General features: G+C 34.9%; 1 protein-coding gene across 1 annotated transcript in view; it reads right to left on the bottom strand.

Annotated features, from left to right (window-relative positions):
• Positions 1-10,588, bottom strand: part of TACC1 (transforming acidic coiled-coil containing protein 1) — a 157,575-nt gene extending 146,987 nt beyond the window's left edge. Inside the window, exon 1 of the mRNA XM_031950726.1 lies at positions 10,572-10,588. The gene's annotated coding sequence lies outside the window, so the exon portion shown is untranslated. The remainder of the gene's footprint in view (positions 1-10,571) is intronic.
• Positions 10,589-16,877: the final 6,289 nt, after the last annotated feature.

The raw sequence follows: 16,877 nt of genomic DNA, 5'->3' as shown, positions 1-16,877 counted from the left end.
CTTTAGTCTGTATTTTGACCGACTTCTTTCCTCCTTACCTTTTTTTGATATTTGTCTAATGTTACTTCTATAAAAATGAGAAGAGAGGACCAATTCAATGAGTTTTACTCAGGTCCTTCAACCCTTCCTAATTCTTCTGGATTGCAACCAGCTTCTGATTCGGGGGAAATGAAGTCTCTGACCCCTGTCCTGACTCTACCTCATATACTTGTTTTGGTTCTATCAGGTATCATTATCGAAAGGTGCTAAAAGTCAGACCTATAATATCTGCCTTCTTTAATAGTCCAAATCTGTACCCTTCTGGTATTTCAGTGAGAAAAGAGGAGAATTATAATCAAAACTATTCTACCATACTCCCAAGATCTAATCAATCAATTGATCAACAAACAGTAACCCATGTAAATAAAGTGTTTTCCAAGAAGAATATTACCCTTTAGTGTTTTTCTCTTGCTTCATTCACAGTTTAGTCAGAAAGAAGAATGTTCCACTAGCTAAGGATAATCCCTAGTGTTTAGTTTCTTTATTTATATAATTGGGGGAATTAAATGAGATGCTTTCAAAGATCCTTTCCAACTCTGACAATCCTGTGATTTTATCCTCTGGCCTTGTAACCCATGGGAATGGGAAGAAATGAAATCAGGTAAAATGCACAAATCTATACTTTAATTCAATTGTCTATGCCAAGCCTTCTGCTTGGGGCTAACCTTTAAATTTCCTCTGATAATCTATCCACTAAACCTTCATTCTGGAAAAATGATACCTTGGGACAGCTGAACTACTTTCAGAAAAATGTGATTCAGCTTTCTTTAACCTCGTTATTTTGAGAGTGTGCTGCCAAAACTTGCAAAAAGCAGAAGGGGAAAAAATCAGCAGGACCATTTTCAAGTCAATTTGATTGAACAAGCAATTATTGAGCACTTATTACATATAAACCAAAGTAGGAATTTTGTCTCTATCTTTCATTCAGTTGTATAATAATAGAGATATGTCCTAGTATAAAATGTCATTTTTGAAAACATAACTTCTTGGCCCCAACAAATACCTTACAGATGATGCCCTTGTGATTCTCATAAAAATTGAGGAAGTAGACATAAAGACCGATAATTGCTGATTTTTATCTAGGTCACTCTTTCCCCTCCCCCCAATATTAATAAGGTCCAAGATGTTTTTCCATGAATTTAGTATCTTCCCCTTCTTCAGATATCCTGTGAATCAATGCCCTCAAAATTGGGTCACCTCTAGCCTAGATCTCCTCTATGCACACTTAATCTAATTCAGCTGGGGTTTTTCCTCCCATATTTCTTCCCTTTAGGATCATTCTTAATTCTCTATGAGAGGTTCTTAACCTTTTTTGCATGTGTAACTGCTTTGTCAATCTGGTGAAGCCTGTGTACCTCTTTCCCAATAATATTTTTTAATGCATAAAATACAAAACACAGGGTTACAAAGGAAGGCAATTATATTAAAATCAAACTATATTTTTCCATCCACTGAACCTAGAGTAGACCCTAGGTTTTAAGAACTCCTGTTCTATAGGCATATGCAAGACTAATCATTAGTTATTTGTTTATCTTTAAGGTGGTTATTCAGTAAAGCAAAAGGCTATTTTAAAGTCTCTCTTCAAACAAGATGTCTCTTATCCATATATATTAAAATTATTCAAGATTCCTTGAAAAATGTATATCTCCAGTAGTTACCATGGAAACCCGATGGGCCAGGTACCTTCCTACAGTCAAGCAGACTATCCAGAATTCTCTGTGCTTCGATAGTTTTGTTCTTGACCTCGAATAGACTTCTAAAACTGGGTGAGAAATCTCCACTTTGTCTATGGAACCTCTGAGAAAGGAATGACTACCAAGACATAGTATCTTGTCTATTAAAACAGGAAACAGTATTAATGGATGGTCATTACCTGAGTTTTTAGGGAGACTATAGACTCTAGGTTGGGGAAAGACATAGATCATTCAAAACTTCAATTTGAGTAAGGTAAATTAGCAACAAAGTAGAAACCAGCAAGAATAAGCCACCTTGGGGCTATTAAAGATTACTAATCCCATTTATAACACTTCCTCCTCCAATTTTCCCTCCTTCAACCTTCTCATGAGGGGAAACCACTTTTTCATTTACTAAAAAATCCTTTACTTTTTGCCTTCCTCCTTCTGATTCATGGAGAAGGGCTGGAGAGAAAAAAGCCAATTTTGTCTCCTTTTAGTTCTATTATAAGTGGCAAGTTATATTTTAATGGCCTACTTTCAGTTTTTCTACTATTTAAACTGTTATCATAAAAACGTGATGAATATCACTGGAATTGTTTGTTGAATGTGTGGAATAAGATGGGGTGGGGGTGGTAATGGAGACTTAAAATCCTTAAAGAGGCAGGAGATTATTTTCTTTCAGTGCAAACTGATGATGGGGGTGGAGCAGAGCCAATTAGAGAACATGTAATTTATTAGCAACATATTAGTGATTATTCAAGTCCTTGATATTAGCTTTTTAAAATAATTCTAATGTGAAGAAAAACCAAGCTATGAAGAAAGCAATTACTTTTTGTCTGAGGACACTTTCTGGGCCTGCAGCAGCCTTTATGAAAGCCTGGCCTTAGTAGAAGTGGAGTAATTTGGAGAAATGTATGAATTTTAACTAGGATTGGCTGGCTGCTGTTGCTTTCAATTGGAGAGCTCCTTCTATTGCTCACACATTCCCCCCTAGTGGTTTCAGATGTAACAACAGAGATTGTTCCTTTCAGACTCTTGTGATCCCATTTGGGGTTTTCTTGGCAAAGATAGTAGAATGGTTTGCTATTTCCTCTTTCAGCTCATTTTAAAAATAATGAAACTTAGGCAAACAGGGTTAAGTGACTATACAGATAGTGTTTGAACTCAGGAAAATGAGTCTTCTTAATTCTAGGGCTGGCACTTTATACTAATACTTGGTTGCCCCTAACAAAAGAGATAACTGTTCAATAACCCTCTGACCTTTTTTTTTTTTTTAAAGAAGTCGACTTGGTAGAGCAAAATTATATCTTAACCAAGCTATAAAACAAAAATAATTACTCTCATAAAAGGTATTCATCAGTCATAGAGGAGATCCAGAGCAGAGTTGGTAGAGAGGATAGAGTTTTGGGTCTGGAATCAAGACAACTTGAGTTGAAATGTGACCTCTAACACTAGCTTGTGCAAGTTTGCCTCAATCTCCTTAATTGTAAAATAAGATAATAATAATATCTACCTCCCATGGTTGTAGTGAGGATAAAATAAGATAATATTTGTAAAGTGCTGGTACATAGTAGGTGCTATATAAATGTTAGCTACCATCATCATCATCACCATTATTGTTATCAAGTTGGAGAGGGATTTTCTATGGATGATGAGGTGATATATGTGTTTGTAGATGACATTGTGTTCAGTCCCAAAACATTACAAAGCCTCATGGAAAAGATCCAGAGCCACTGAAAAATCCCTCTCCAACTTGATAACAATAATAAATAAAATAAATAACAATAATAAATAATCTTTTATGAGTGTAATGAGTACAAAATGTGTAATTTTCACAAATTTATAAATTATGTTAATTTATATATTTAATTTACATATAACTTAAAATTCATAAATTATTAATAATATATTTAGAAACAGTATCACAGTGAATGAAAGTTAGCGTCAGTCAGGAAGACCTGGATTCAAGTTCTAATTCCAACACCTATTTCATGATCCTGAGCAAGTCACTTAATCTCTCTATAACCCTCAGCAACACTCTATAAATTACAGTGCATTTAATGATCTACTTTGGTAAAAGGAGTTTCCTCAATCTGCATCAATAAAATTAGGAGTTTATTGTCCTTAAAAAAAAGAATGATAAGAAAGGGGAAAGACTAGAGGTAAGGAGACAGTTGAAGCTAGTATGGAGTCCAGGCAAGAGATAATGAGGGCGCAAACTAGAGTTGTGTGTGAGTGGAGTCAAGGGTTAGATTAAAGAGATATTGTGACGGTAAAATCTACAGGATTTGCCAACTAAATGGATATGAAAGGTAAGGGAGAATAAAGAATAAGGATGATTATGAGACTAAGAATTTAGGGATTGAAAGGAAAATGGTGCCATCAGCACAAATAGGAATATTTATGGGTTTTGGTGAGGGATGATATCAGGATGGAAGGAAGAGAATGAGTTCAGTTTTGGAATTGCCATGGGCTTCCAGGTAGAGATGCTCAATAGTTGGTGATATAGAACTACAATTCAGAAGAGATGAGTGCTGGACATGTAAGATTGATAATTATTGGATTAGAGACAACCCATGGAAACTAAGATCAATGAGAGAGAGCAGTCAGTATAGAAGAGGAAAGGGACAGAGTCCTGGAGTGCCTCTACACCTAAGAATATGGGACATAGGTGGATGGTGATGTAGCGAAAGTATACTGAGTTCTGTTGGTAGGAAGAGAACAGGAGAGAGCAGTGTCATGGAAAGTTGGGGAGATGGTAGGGAGAGTAGTTGGTTATATTAGTCTCTGCTTAAAGAGCAGAAATATGAACTCAGACCCCTCCTCCTTGGCTGAAGTCGGCTGAAGGCAGCACTTGACTAGACTTTAAATGTGTATTCACTGGGAGGAAAAGGAGAACAAGATATTTACTCTGATAATTCACTCATGATAATTCAATAATAATAATTTTTATTTTTGCATAGTGTTTCAGTGATTAAGTGATCTTTGTATATTTTTCATTTAAGTCATTTAAAAAAAAATTTCAGGCCTCAGCCATTCATTGTTAGAATGGAATTTGCCCATAACTCAAACTTTCCTGACTCTGTGGTTAAAGACACCTGTTTTGAATATTATCTGCTTCTGTTTTCTTTAAAATAGCAATGACAGTAACAACAAAACACATCAAAAACTGCTTTTATTTACCTGGTAACCTGAAAGGGACTCATTTTATTTAATGGATATCTCCCACTCTCAGAGCCAGAGAGGAAAACAATTTCCCAGAACACTCCTCTTCCTCACTTTTCTAATTCATTGCTCCCTACCCACTAACCCAAGAGGCTCCTGATTCCTGAGAAAAGACCTGGAATGTCTCTGGTCTGGCAAGAACCCGGGACATGCTTTCATAAGAAATTCTTAAATGGGGCTGGGGAATCTTTGATTTTAAATAACATGTACACTTAAAAATAGAATTCAGGGACATAAAAATTATTGTCATTGTTTTGGAACAATTTGTGTAAGGATTCTGAAATTCAGCAGAGCTAATCAAGTCATCAAGAAACAATTTATTACGCGCCTTCCATGTGTCAGATACTATACTAGGTGCCAGGGATATAGAGAAAACCAAAAAATTATTCTTTCCCTGGAGGAGCAGAGGGAGAGAATATATAAACAACTTTATAAACAAGAGAGGAACAGAATAAATGGGAAGTATTTACAGAGTTGAAGGGAAGGGAAGCATTTATATAGAGTCTATTATGTAACAGAACTATGGTTCTCAAAAACAACTTTGGCAGGTAGATGCTGAACTTTTCTGATTTTACAGTTGAGGAAACACACAAACAAATGTTAAGTGACTTGCCTGGCTAATAAGTGTCTGAGGGTAGCTATGAACTCAGGGCTTTCTGGCCCCAGGTTATATCCTTTATCCACTTGGTTACCTAGCAGCTGCTATTCATACTTTATGTTTTTTGAGCCTGATAACATTATGAGGTAGATACTATAGATATTATATCCATTTTTACAGATGGAGAAAGCAAGGTTCATATAAGTTAATTAACTTGCTCATAATTACATTGTTAATAATTGTCGGGAGTATAAAAATCTAACCTATGTCTTTCTGACTCCCCAATTTTATATCCTATTTGCCACTTAATGTTGCCTCTTAAAATTACCCAATAGTTAGGAATATAGATTTGGTAAAGATTTTATTATTTTTTTAGGGAAAGAAATTAAATCCCCAGAGTCTGAGAATCATAGGATTTATTGCTGAAAATGACCGTGGAAGTCATCTAGTGCAGATTCTTATTTTTTCAGATAAGGAAACTGAGGCCCAGAGAGATTGGATTGCTCAAGGTCATGTAAATGGCAGAGGAAGTCCTCTGGCTACAGATACAGTGCTTTTTTCCTTTGCACCATAGGTTCCTTAGGCAAAATGACCCACTATTCAAAGGGATGGAAGGGCTAGGATTCAACTTCCAGCATTCACCAAAGAAATCCTTTTCCATCTCTGGCCTCAGTTTGGATACTGTGGGTGGGTAGAGAAACCCAAATTAAATTTAACACCTAGCTTGTGAGCTTAGATGACTACAAAGATGTGATTTCTATGATAGAGAAGGTAAGAAGGGGATGAGGTGGTTTGTTTGGTTTTTTGAACCGAGGAGATAATGAAAGGGCAGCTAAATAGCACACTGGATAGAGTAGCAGGCTAGAGTCAGGAAGATTTATCTTCCTGAGTTCAAATATGGCCTCAAACACTTAGTAGTAGTGTGCCTGGGAAAGTCATTTAACTCTGTTTGCCTCAATTTCCTCTTCTGTAAAATGAGCCAAAGAAAAAAATGGTTGCAAACCACTCTAGTATTTTTGCCAAGAAAATCCCAAATAGGGTCACAAAGAATCAGACATGAGTAAAAACTGCTGAACACACAGCAAAGATAATGAACACACAGCAAAGATAATGAGTTCAGTTTTGGACATGTTGAATTCAAAAGAACAGAAGGAAGCATATTTCAAAACTAATGTTTTAAAGAAAGTCAAGGTAAAAATAAATTCTTGATTGTTTGGCATTCTAAGTTGTATTCAAGAGGGCAGGGAGGGGCAGTAGTTATGTATCTTAGCTTTGTGGGAGCCAGAAAGTCCTGCCAAGTCACAAGAACACTGCTTCTAGCTAAAACAAGCATCTGACCTTAAGAAGAAGACTTCTGAACAAAAGCAACATCAAGACTGGATAGAATAGAATAAATAGAGCAGTCCTGACCCCAGCAGGCTGGAACAGTTCAGCCACTCTGCAGATTGAAGCTAGAGTCCACTCTAGAATGATGACTCTGCATTAGCAGATGAAACTGTGGGAGCAAAATGTGATTCCTGGCATTGGAAAATGACAAGTCTAATGGAGTAGAAACCAGAGCCAAAGGCTACTTTGGCAACAGTTGCTCAAGTGTCATCCATGTCTGCATAAGTGCTGCTCTTACAACCTCCCATACTCCCTCCTTGTTCCAATTTGGAGGTACTTTGGATGACTTTTTTATTTTTATTTTTTAACCTGGGCCTGTTATTTGATCAGTTAAGGGAGAGCTTCAGGTAAAGTACTACTCCCCTTGTAGATCAACACCTTCTTTGCAATTTATGGTCTTCGAAGGGCACCTGGGAGAGTCAGAAGTGATTTGGGTCACATAGCTTAGAAGGAATCATGTTTTCTCAAAAGCTGATCACTTACCAACTATGTGATTATGACAAGTGCTCTCATATACAGCACTGCATAAAAGTCAGTTATTTATTTATATATTATTTCCATTGGAGTGACATTGGGGAGTAGTGGCTAGAGAACTGTCCAATGAGCCAGGGAGAGCTGGGTTCAAGTTTTGCCTCTGATCCATACTGGCATTTAACCTCTGAGTGTCCCTGGCAACTTTCTATGATATTTTTCTGCAGTTCTTTTAGTGTTTTAGTCCTGTCTGACTCTTTTTGACCTTTGGGATTTTCTTGGCGAAGATACTGGAATGATTTGCCTTTTACTTCTGGCTCATTTTACAGATGAAGAAACTGAGGCAAGCAAGATTAAATGCCCAAGGTCACATAGACAATAAGTAAGCATCTGAGCCCAGTTTTGAACTCAGAAAGATGAATCTTCCTGATTTCAGTCTGGGTCATCTATCTATTGTATCACCTAACTGCCTACTTCTAAGACTATGAGTTGTCAAGTAGATGCTAGTCCATTGTGGAAGAAGTGAGACATTCCCTAAACCAATGAAATCACAAATATAAAGAAAAATCCATTTTACTTTTGGATAAGGAAACAACCTCATGAAATGGTTACAGAGCTAATAAATGGCCAAGATCAGCACTCAAATCCATAAGTACTAAGTATTCCTCCTTACTATTCTATCTATATTCCTTGGCATTTATTTACTCTGCTCTTATGTGCATTTTTTTTTTTTTTCTGTGATGTTCTGACTTAGGTAAGTACACTAAACCGCTTCCTCTTCTACTTGATAATCCTTCAAATGCTTGAAAAGTGATGCTGAATCTGCAAGGCCAAATTCTAAAAGTTAAACATTCCCAGTTTCGGACTGTGTTTCATCACAACGACAATAATGAGAATAAGTGACATTTATATAACACTTTAAGGCTTGCAAAGCATTATACATGTTTTCTCATTCTAGAGTCTTACTCTGTGAGCTAAGTTCTATTATTATCCTATCCCCATTTTACAGGTAAGGAAACTGAGACTGAGAGGGTCTAAGCAACTTGGTCAGGTTCATATAGCTGAGTGTCTTCCTGATGTCAAGCATATCACTCCAACCACTGCACCAGCTATCTGTCTAAATTTCATCTATAAAATAATACTTGGAAATACTTGAACAACCAAAAAAGCAGGATCGTGTTATTTTGAGAGAGTTTTCTATGGCACAAAATCCTATAGACATTTGACACTCTATGAGTATTAATAGTTTTGTTGTTCATTTAGTCCTGCCAGTTCATGATTTGGTGGATCATAGCATGAAGACTGTCTATGGAGTTTTCTTGGCAAAGTTACTAGAATGATTTGGTATATTATTATTATTTGCTTTTGTGATTCAAAAGGGCAGGAGATCTGTAGACATTCTTTGGGTAATGTTCAACCAGTTGTGAATCCACTTAACCATCTGTTTTCTCATTCAACAGCCCCGTTTCTCCACAATGTTTCTCTGTTGGTGTCATGGCTATTACTGACCACAATACCAATGCCTGTGGTATATCACATGTCATTAAATAGGCCTTGGTGTAAACTATTCATAGTAGGAATCTAGTATCATAAACAGCTTGGTATACTGTGAAGAGCATGGAATTAGAAATATGTGTGACCATGACAATTCATTTTGCCTCTCTGTGCCTCAGTTTCCTCGTCTGTAAAATGTGAGGGGATTGGATTAAGTGATCTCTGAGATCACTTCCAGTTATGACCCTGTTTCTGTTCCTGGTTGTCCCCTTAGCTCAACATATGAGCTCTGATGAATCATTTGGTAGTCCTTAGTTTCTCAACAGTGATGCAAAAGGTTTAAAGTATTTCTTTTTAAAGGTCCTCTGCATCTCCAAAATTGTATGATTCTATTTTTGGAGGTTAGAATGGAGCTAGCCTCAGAATCACAGATTATCAGAGTTCAGAGGGACCTTTGAGGCAATTTAGGCAAATCTGTACCTGAAAAGAAATCCTTCCTACAATATTTCTTATGCTCATCTTGAAGAGTTTTAACATTGGGAAATTCACCATCTACCAAGACAACCCATTCTAGTTTTGGACAGTTTGGGTTGAGTCAAAATTTGCCCCAAGAATTTTTAACTTTTGCTCTCAGTTCTGCCCTTGGGGGCCATGTGGAACAATCTAATCTCCCTGCAGATATCAATCAACTTCTCAAACACTTGAAGAAAAATCTCTGGACTGTATTCTCCAGTTGCTTTTGTGATGATTTCTCACAAAGCAGTCCCATTCCCTACACCATCCTGTTTCCCACAGTGCTTTTCTCACAAGCTCTTGGTGAAAATTTCTTGACAAACCAACATGGTTTCTTTATGGAACTGGTTAAAAAGCTGTCATATTGCCAGACAGAGATCGATAAGATCATTGAGTCAGAGAACCTCAGAATTACAGATGACAATCTAGAAGGGACCTTCTAGGAAACTAAGTACCACAGAAATTAAATATATTCAGGGGTCACACAGATAGTAAACTAGAGTATGAAGTCAGGTTCTTTGACTCAAAATTTCAGAACCCTTCCCTTTGATCACATTGAAGGACACTTTTACAATTTATTATCTCCAAAATTTGGGTATTGCTTTCAAAGAGGAAAGGGAATTTCAAACTATTAACCCCAGGATAATTGTACCCAGGAACTACTCCAGGGTCTACTTGTTCCTTATTTTTCACCAGAATGTCATTCACCAGAAAATTTTCATCTCTTCCCACTAAACCCTGGACAGTATAGCCAAGTACCTATAATACCTTATGGTCTCCAAATTTTCTTTCTTTTCTAGGTCTATGATCCTATGATCTACATATCCCTTTCTTTCTCTGAGTTGGAAAGGATTCCTGAAATGTTTGTTTATTATTCATAAGAGCAAAAAATGCCTTATCAGGATGAGGCTGAAACCTGCTTTCAGCAATAAATAGTCCATTGACTGAATCACACCCTGGATCTCCCTTTCTACATTACATAGCTCTGGCTTGCAGCTGTAAAGGAGGAGCATGCAGTGCATGCTGGTTAGCCTGCTGCTCAAAGGAAAGGAACTGACTGTTCTTTCAGGCATGCCAAAGAACAGAAAGTGAGACTAGAAAACCAGAGTAGAGGATAAGAGCATTAGATGGGAGAACTATGAAAGCGAGTTGCTAGAAAATATACTCACTCAGGAAGCCAGGTAGCAATCTGAACAACAACTCCTTTGCTTCTTCCTTAGAAAAACTGGTGGGTGACAAGCAGCTGGTCACAACTGGTTGCCTTCCTCCTGCATCTCCAGCAAATAAACTCACAAGCTGCCCCTGCAAAGGGTCTGCTGCCCGAAATGAAACAGATGGTAATAATTAGCCAGAAAATCATTGCATGGAAAGTTCCATAGTTTCATATCCAAGGACAGCCCCTGGTGAGCAATGGACACACCAAGGCATGCCCCATTGCCTAAGGGTATTTTACTCTCACCCTCCCCGGGGAGGTGACTCAATATTGTGTCTGCTCCTTATTCCTGTCTGTGCCTCCCTGAAATCGTAAAAAAAATTTTTTTAATTGTAGGTAAGATCAAAAAACAAGGTTTATTTGTTTCTCCACTAGGGCTGTGAAACCCAGAGGGAGCTGAGAGCTGCTTTGAGAATAGTTGACAGAGTTTGGGAGGAAGAGACAGACTTGGAAGAAGGGGACAGAATTTGGGATACTTGTGGAGATAAATAGCAGATAAATAAATTCATAGACATGTCAAAGAGTTTGGGGACAAGTAACAGTTTAGAGAAAAATGACAGAGGTAATTTAGAGATAGGTGAGAGTTTAAGGACTAGAAACAAAGGTGATTTGGAGACAGCAATTTGGAGACAGATTTTCATCTTGCTTTGGATCTGTGTATCTAGATCCACCACAGATTTATTTTGGGAAGTGACCTGTGTTTGTAAGTAAGAATAAAATTTTCTCCTAGTTTGAATTCTTGGTCCATATTCTCTTAAAAGACTCACATGTTATGGAATCAGAGCCTGAATTCTAATTAGGCAGTATAGAAAACATTTATTTTGAACAATGTTGGGGGAACTAGGAAAATTATACTGTCTCCCCTCTCCCCCTGCCATTTTCCTCCAACTGCTAGATAATGCTCAATATTCTTGCTAGAGTTTCACCTCTTTAACTTGGAACCTGGGAAAATATCTGTGGGAGGATTATACTTGTTATCAATCACTTACATCTTAGTATAAATAAAAGTTTCGCTAGAGGAGAACAAATGAACAAAGATTTATTTTATTTTTTTTTCCTGTAAATTATTATTTTTTTTAATTTAATAGTCTTTTATTTACAGGATATATACATGGGTAACTTTACAGCATTAACAATTGCCAAACCTCTTGTGAACAAAGATTTAGAGGGAATTATTGAAGTATTATTATGGTACTTGGAGCATTGAAATGAATGAATTATGGTATAAATTATAATAAATTACTCAAAATTTAAAAAAACAACATGAAATATCAATTCAACAAATTGTTTAGTTGCCTGGAATAATAAGATCATGGATTTGAGATCTGAAAGGAATATCTAGTCTAATCTTTAGAAGATACACTAATCCAATTTCTCACTTTACAAATATTAAATTTTTTTCATATTTGATATTTGATTTTCTAACATTACATATAATAACAATTTTGGGCATTATTTTTAAAAAATTTGAGTTCCAAATTCTCTTTTTTCCTCCCTCCTTTTCTCCTTCTTTGGGAAGGCAAACAATTTGATATAGATTATACATGTATAGTTATTTATGCAGAGCATATTTCCATATTAGTCATGTTGAAAAAGATAGACCACAAAATAAACCTAACAAGAAAAATAAAGTTATTTTTTTAAAAAAGTATGCTTTGAACTGCAGTCAGACTTTATTAGTTTTTTTTTCCTCTGAAGATGGACAGAATTTATCATAATAAGTCTTTTGGATCATTTTATTATTATTTGATCTTTAGATCTTTTTGCTGCTGAGAATAGTTAAGTCATTTACACTGGGATTAGCATACAATGTTGTTGTTACTGTGTACAATGTTCTTTTGATTTTGCTTACTTCATTTTGTGTCAGTTCAGGTAAGTTTTCCCAAGTTTTTCAGAAACTGTCCTGTTCATCACTTCTTATAGCACTATAGTATTACATCACAATCATATACCACAATTTGTTCAGCCATTCTCCAATTGATGGACATGCCCTCGATTTCTTTTTTTTTTCCAATTATCATTTTTATTTGTATTTATCCTCTTTGTATTTATTCTATTTTTTATCTTTTTTTATTATATGGCTTTTAATTTATAAGATATATGCATGGGTAATTTTTCAGCACTGACAGTTGCAAAACCTTTTGTTCCAACTTTTCCCCTCATTTTCCCCACTCTCTCCCCCAGATGGCAGGCTGACCAATACATGTTAAATATGTTAAAGTATAAGTCAAATACAATATATGTATATATGTCCATACAGTTATTTTGCTGTACAAAAAGAATCAGACTTTGAAATAGTGTACAAATAGCCTGTGAAGGAAATAAAAAATGCAGGCGGACAAAAATAGAGGGATTGGGAATTCTATGTAGTTGTTTATAGTCATATCCCAGAGTTCTTTCACTGGGTGAAACTGGTTCAGTTCATTACTGCTCTATTGGAACTGATTTGGTTCATCTCATTGTTGAAGAGGGCTATGTCCATCAGAACTGATCATCATATAGTATTGTTATTGAAGTATATAATGATCTCCTGGTCCTGCTCATTTCACTCAGCATCAGTTCATGCAAGTCTCTCCAGGCCTTTCTGAAATCATCCTGCTGGTCATTTCTTACAGATCAATAATATTCCATAATATTCATATACCAAAATTTATTCAGCCATTCTCCAATTGATGGGCATCCACTCAGTTTCCAGTTTCTGGCCACTACAAAGAGGGCTGCCACAAACATTCTTGCACATAGAGATCCCTTTCCCTTCTTTAAAATCTCTTTGATCCCCTCAATTTCTAATTCTTTGGTACCACAAAAAGAGCTGCCATATGCCATTTTAGCATATTTTTCTTTCTTTCTTTTTCTTTTTTGTTAAGTTTCTTTGGGATACAGTCCTAGTTGTGGTATTGCTAGATCAAAGGGTATGCATAGTTTTATAGTTCTTTTTACTGAACTTTCAAATTATTCTCCCTAATAATCAGATCAGTTCACAACTCCACCAACAGTACATTAGTATCCCAATTTTTTTCCCATCTCTTGCAATATTTGTCATCTTTTTTGTCATATTAACTAAACTAATATGATGGGTATGAGATAGTACCTCAGAATCATTTTAAATTGCATTTCTCCAATCAACAGAGTGATTTAGAGCATTTTTCATATGACTGTAGATAGCTTTGACCATTTATCAATTAGGGGATGACTTGTATATTTTATAAATTTGATTCAGTTCTCTACATGTTTGAGAAATGAAGCCTTTATCAAAGAAACTTGCTATAAAATTTCCCTCCAGTTTTTTTGTTTTTCTTCTATTTTGGCTGTATTGCTTCTGTTTGTGAAAAACCTTTTAAAATTTGTTGTAATCAAAATTATCCATTTTATACCTTGTAATGCTTTCTATTTTTTTGGTCATAAAATCTTCCCTTTATCCATAGATCTTGACAGGTAAAATATTCTATCTTCCCCTAATTTGCTTATAATATCACCTTTTATGTTTAAATTATGTGCTTATTTTGACTTTGTTTTGATATATGGTGTGAGATATTAGTCTATATTTAGTTTCTGCTGAACTGATTTCCAGTTTTCCCAAAAATTTTTGTTAAATTGCTCCAAAAGTTTGGTCCTTTGTATTTATCAAATACTAGATTACTATAATCATTTACTACTGTGTATTTGTATACTAAATCTATGCCACTAATTCACCACTTTCTTTCTTAGTACCAGACTGTTTTGATGATTATAATTTTGTAATACAATTTGAGATCTGGTACTACTAGGCCACCTTCCTTCACATATTCTTTTTATTGATTCCATTGATATTCTTCAGTTTTTGTTCTTCCACATGAATTTGTTATTGGTTTTTTCTAGCTCTATAAAATACCTTTTGGGGTAATTTCATTGGTTTGGTACTAAATAAGTAAATTAATTTGGGTAGAATTGTAATTTTCATTATATTGGTCCAGCCTAACCATGAGCAATTAGTATTCCCTAATTTTTTAGTTTTGATTTTATTTCTGTAGGAAGTATTTTGTAATTGTGTTCATTTAATTCCTGGGCAGGTAGACTCCCAAATATTTTATATTGTCTATAATTATTTTAAATTTAATTTCTCTTTCTATCTCTTCCTATTGGACTTTGTTGGTAACATATAGAAATGCTGATCATTTATGTGAATTTACTTTATATCCTGAAACTTTGATAAAGTTGTTAGTTATTTCAACTAGTTTTTTATTTGATTCTCTGGGCATATCATTATATCATTTGCAAAAAGGAATGGTTTTGTTACCTTATTGCCTATTTCTAGTTTCTCTAATTTCCTTTTCTTTTCTTATTGCAATGACTAGCATTTCTAGTACAACATTAAATTACAGCAGTGACACTGGGCATCTTTACTTCACTTCTGATTTTATTGGGAAGGTTTCTGACTTATCCCCATGTCAGATAATGCTTAGTTTTAGAAAGATACTACTTATCATTTTAAGGAAAGTTCCACTTTACCTATGCTTTTTAATTTATGTGTGCATGTGTATATGTGTTTTAATAAGAACGATTATTGTATTTTGTCAAAAGCTCTTTTTGTATCTATTGAGATGATTATATAATTTTTGTTGTCTTTATTATTGATATGGTCAAGCCTGTTGATAGTTTCCCTAATATTGCAATAGTGCTACATTTTTGGTACAAATCCCATCTGATGGTAATATATGATCTTTGTGATTTGTTAGAATCTCCTTGCTAGTATTTTATTTAAAATTTTTGTATCATTATTCATTAGGGAAATTGGAATATACTTTTTTTTCTGCTTTTGTTCTTCTGATTTAGATATCAGCACCATATTTGTTTTGTAAAAGGAATTATCAGCATTTCTTTACCCATTTTCCCAAATAGTTTAAATGTATTAGAATTAATTGTTCTTTCAATGTTTGGTAAAATTCACTTGTGAATCCATCTGATCCTGGCGATTTTTTTCTTAGGAAGATCATTTGTAGATTGTTCAATTTCTTTTTCTAAGATGAGATTATTTAGATATTTTATTTCTTATTCTATTAATCTGGGCAATTTATATTTTTGCTAATATTCTTCCATTTCACTTAGATTGTTAGAGTTATTGGCATATAATTGGACAAAATAGCTGCTAATAATTGCTTTAATTTCCCTTTCATTCTTAATAAATAACAAAAACTTTTCATTTTTGATACTTGTAAATGATTATTCTCCTTTCTTTTTCAAATCGACCAATGGCTATCTGTTTTATAAAACAAGCTTCTAGTTTTATTATTAGTTCAATGGTTTTCTTTCTTTCAGTTTTCTTAACTTGTCCCTTGATTTTTGGGATTTCCATTTTTCTGTTTAATTGGGAATTTGCATTTTTTTGTTTTTTGTTTTGTTGTTGTTGCATATCCAATTCATCAATCTGCTTGTTCTCTATTTTACTGATATAAGCATTTACAGATATAAAATTTTTTCCTTAAGTATTGCTTTGGTTACATTCCATAAGTTTTGGTATGTCCATGTTAGGTTTTGAATGAAACATTTGGATGCAAAAACAGGTTCTGTCAAGTAGAGAACATTAAGAACATTAAAACCAATAGAGTAACTGAAATGAAACAAGGGCAAAAAGGGCAAAACTTGGGGCTAATTAATGAAAAACAAGTTCTGCTGGTTGGCAATTAGACCTAGGCCTCATCCTGATGCACTGGGAAGAGCAATGGATTTGGAGCTGGTAGATGTTTAACAAACAGATCTTCCCATGTTGCCCAAATATCATATATAGACACACTTTTAAGTTTAATCTTCATTATGAACATTTTCTCTATCACTTTCTTAAGTCTAGAAAATAAACAAAGCAATAAATGAAGTCTTAGTTTGTAGCTTTGATGATTTTAGAGGTGTAAAAGCTCACATTTAACAATTGGCTCTCCTGGTCCTGAGCCGGCTCTAGCACATCACTGATATGTGGTTAGAGAACTTGAATTCGGATCTCACCTGTATGACCAAAGCTAAATCACTTTTGTTTTCTGAGTCTTAAATTCCTCTTTTGTAAAACATAGAGGTTTAATTGAAAAATTTCCTATGAGATATGTAGGTACCAAATATTCTTGAGTGTATAGACAAAAAGGTTTTGAAGAAATCCAGATTCCAAAAAAAAAAGTTTCTGTTTGAAAATATGTCAAAATAGAAGTGCTTGCTCTTAAGATCTTGATTTTTCTTTTATATATATAAAAAGAAAAGTTTCAGTCCAGAAAAAGAAGTCAATGATATTTTGGTACAT

The sequence above is a fragment of the Sarcophilus harrisii genome, chromosome 2 (assembly GCF_902635505.1).
Source record: "Sarcophilus harrisii chromosome 2, mSarHar1.11, whole genome shotgun sequence".
In the NCBI taxonomy this organism is placed as follows: Eukaryota; Metazoa; Chordata; class Mammalia; order Dasyuromorphia; family Dasyuridae; genus Sarcophilus; species Sarcophilus harrisii.
The sequence above is the reverse complement of the archived record's forward strand: the minus strand, read 5'-3'. Positions and strand labels throughout refer to the sequence as shown.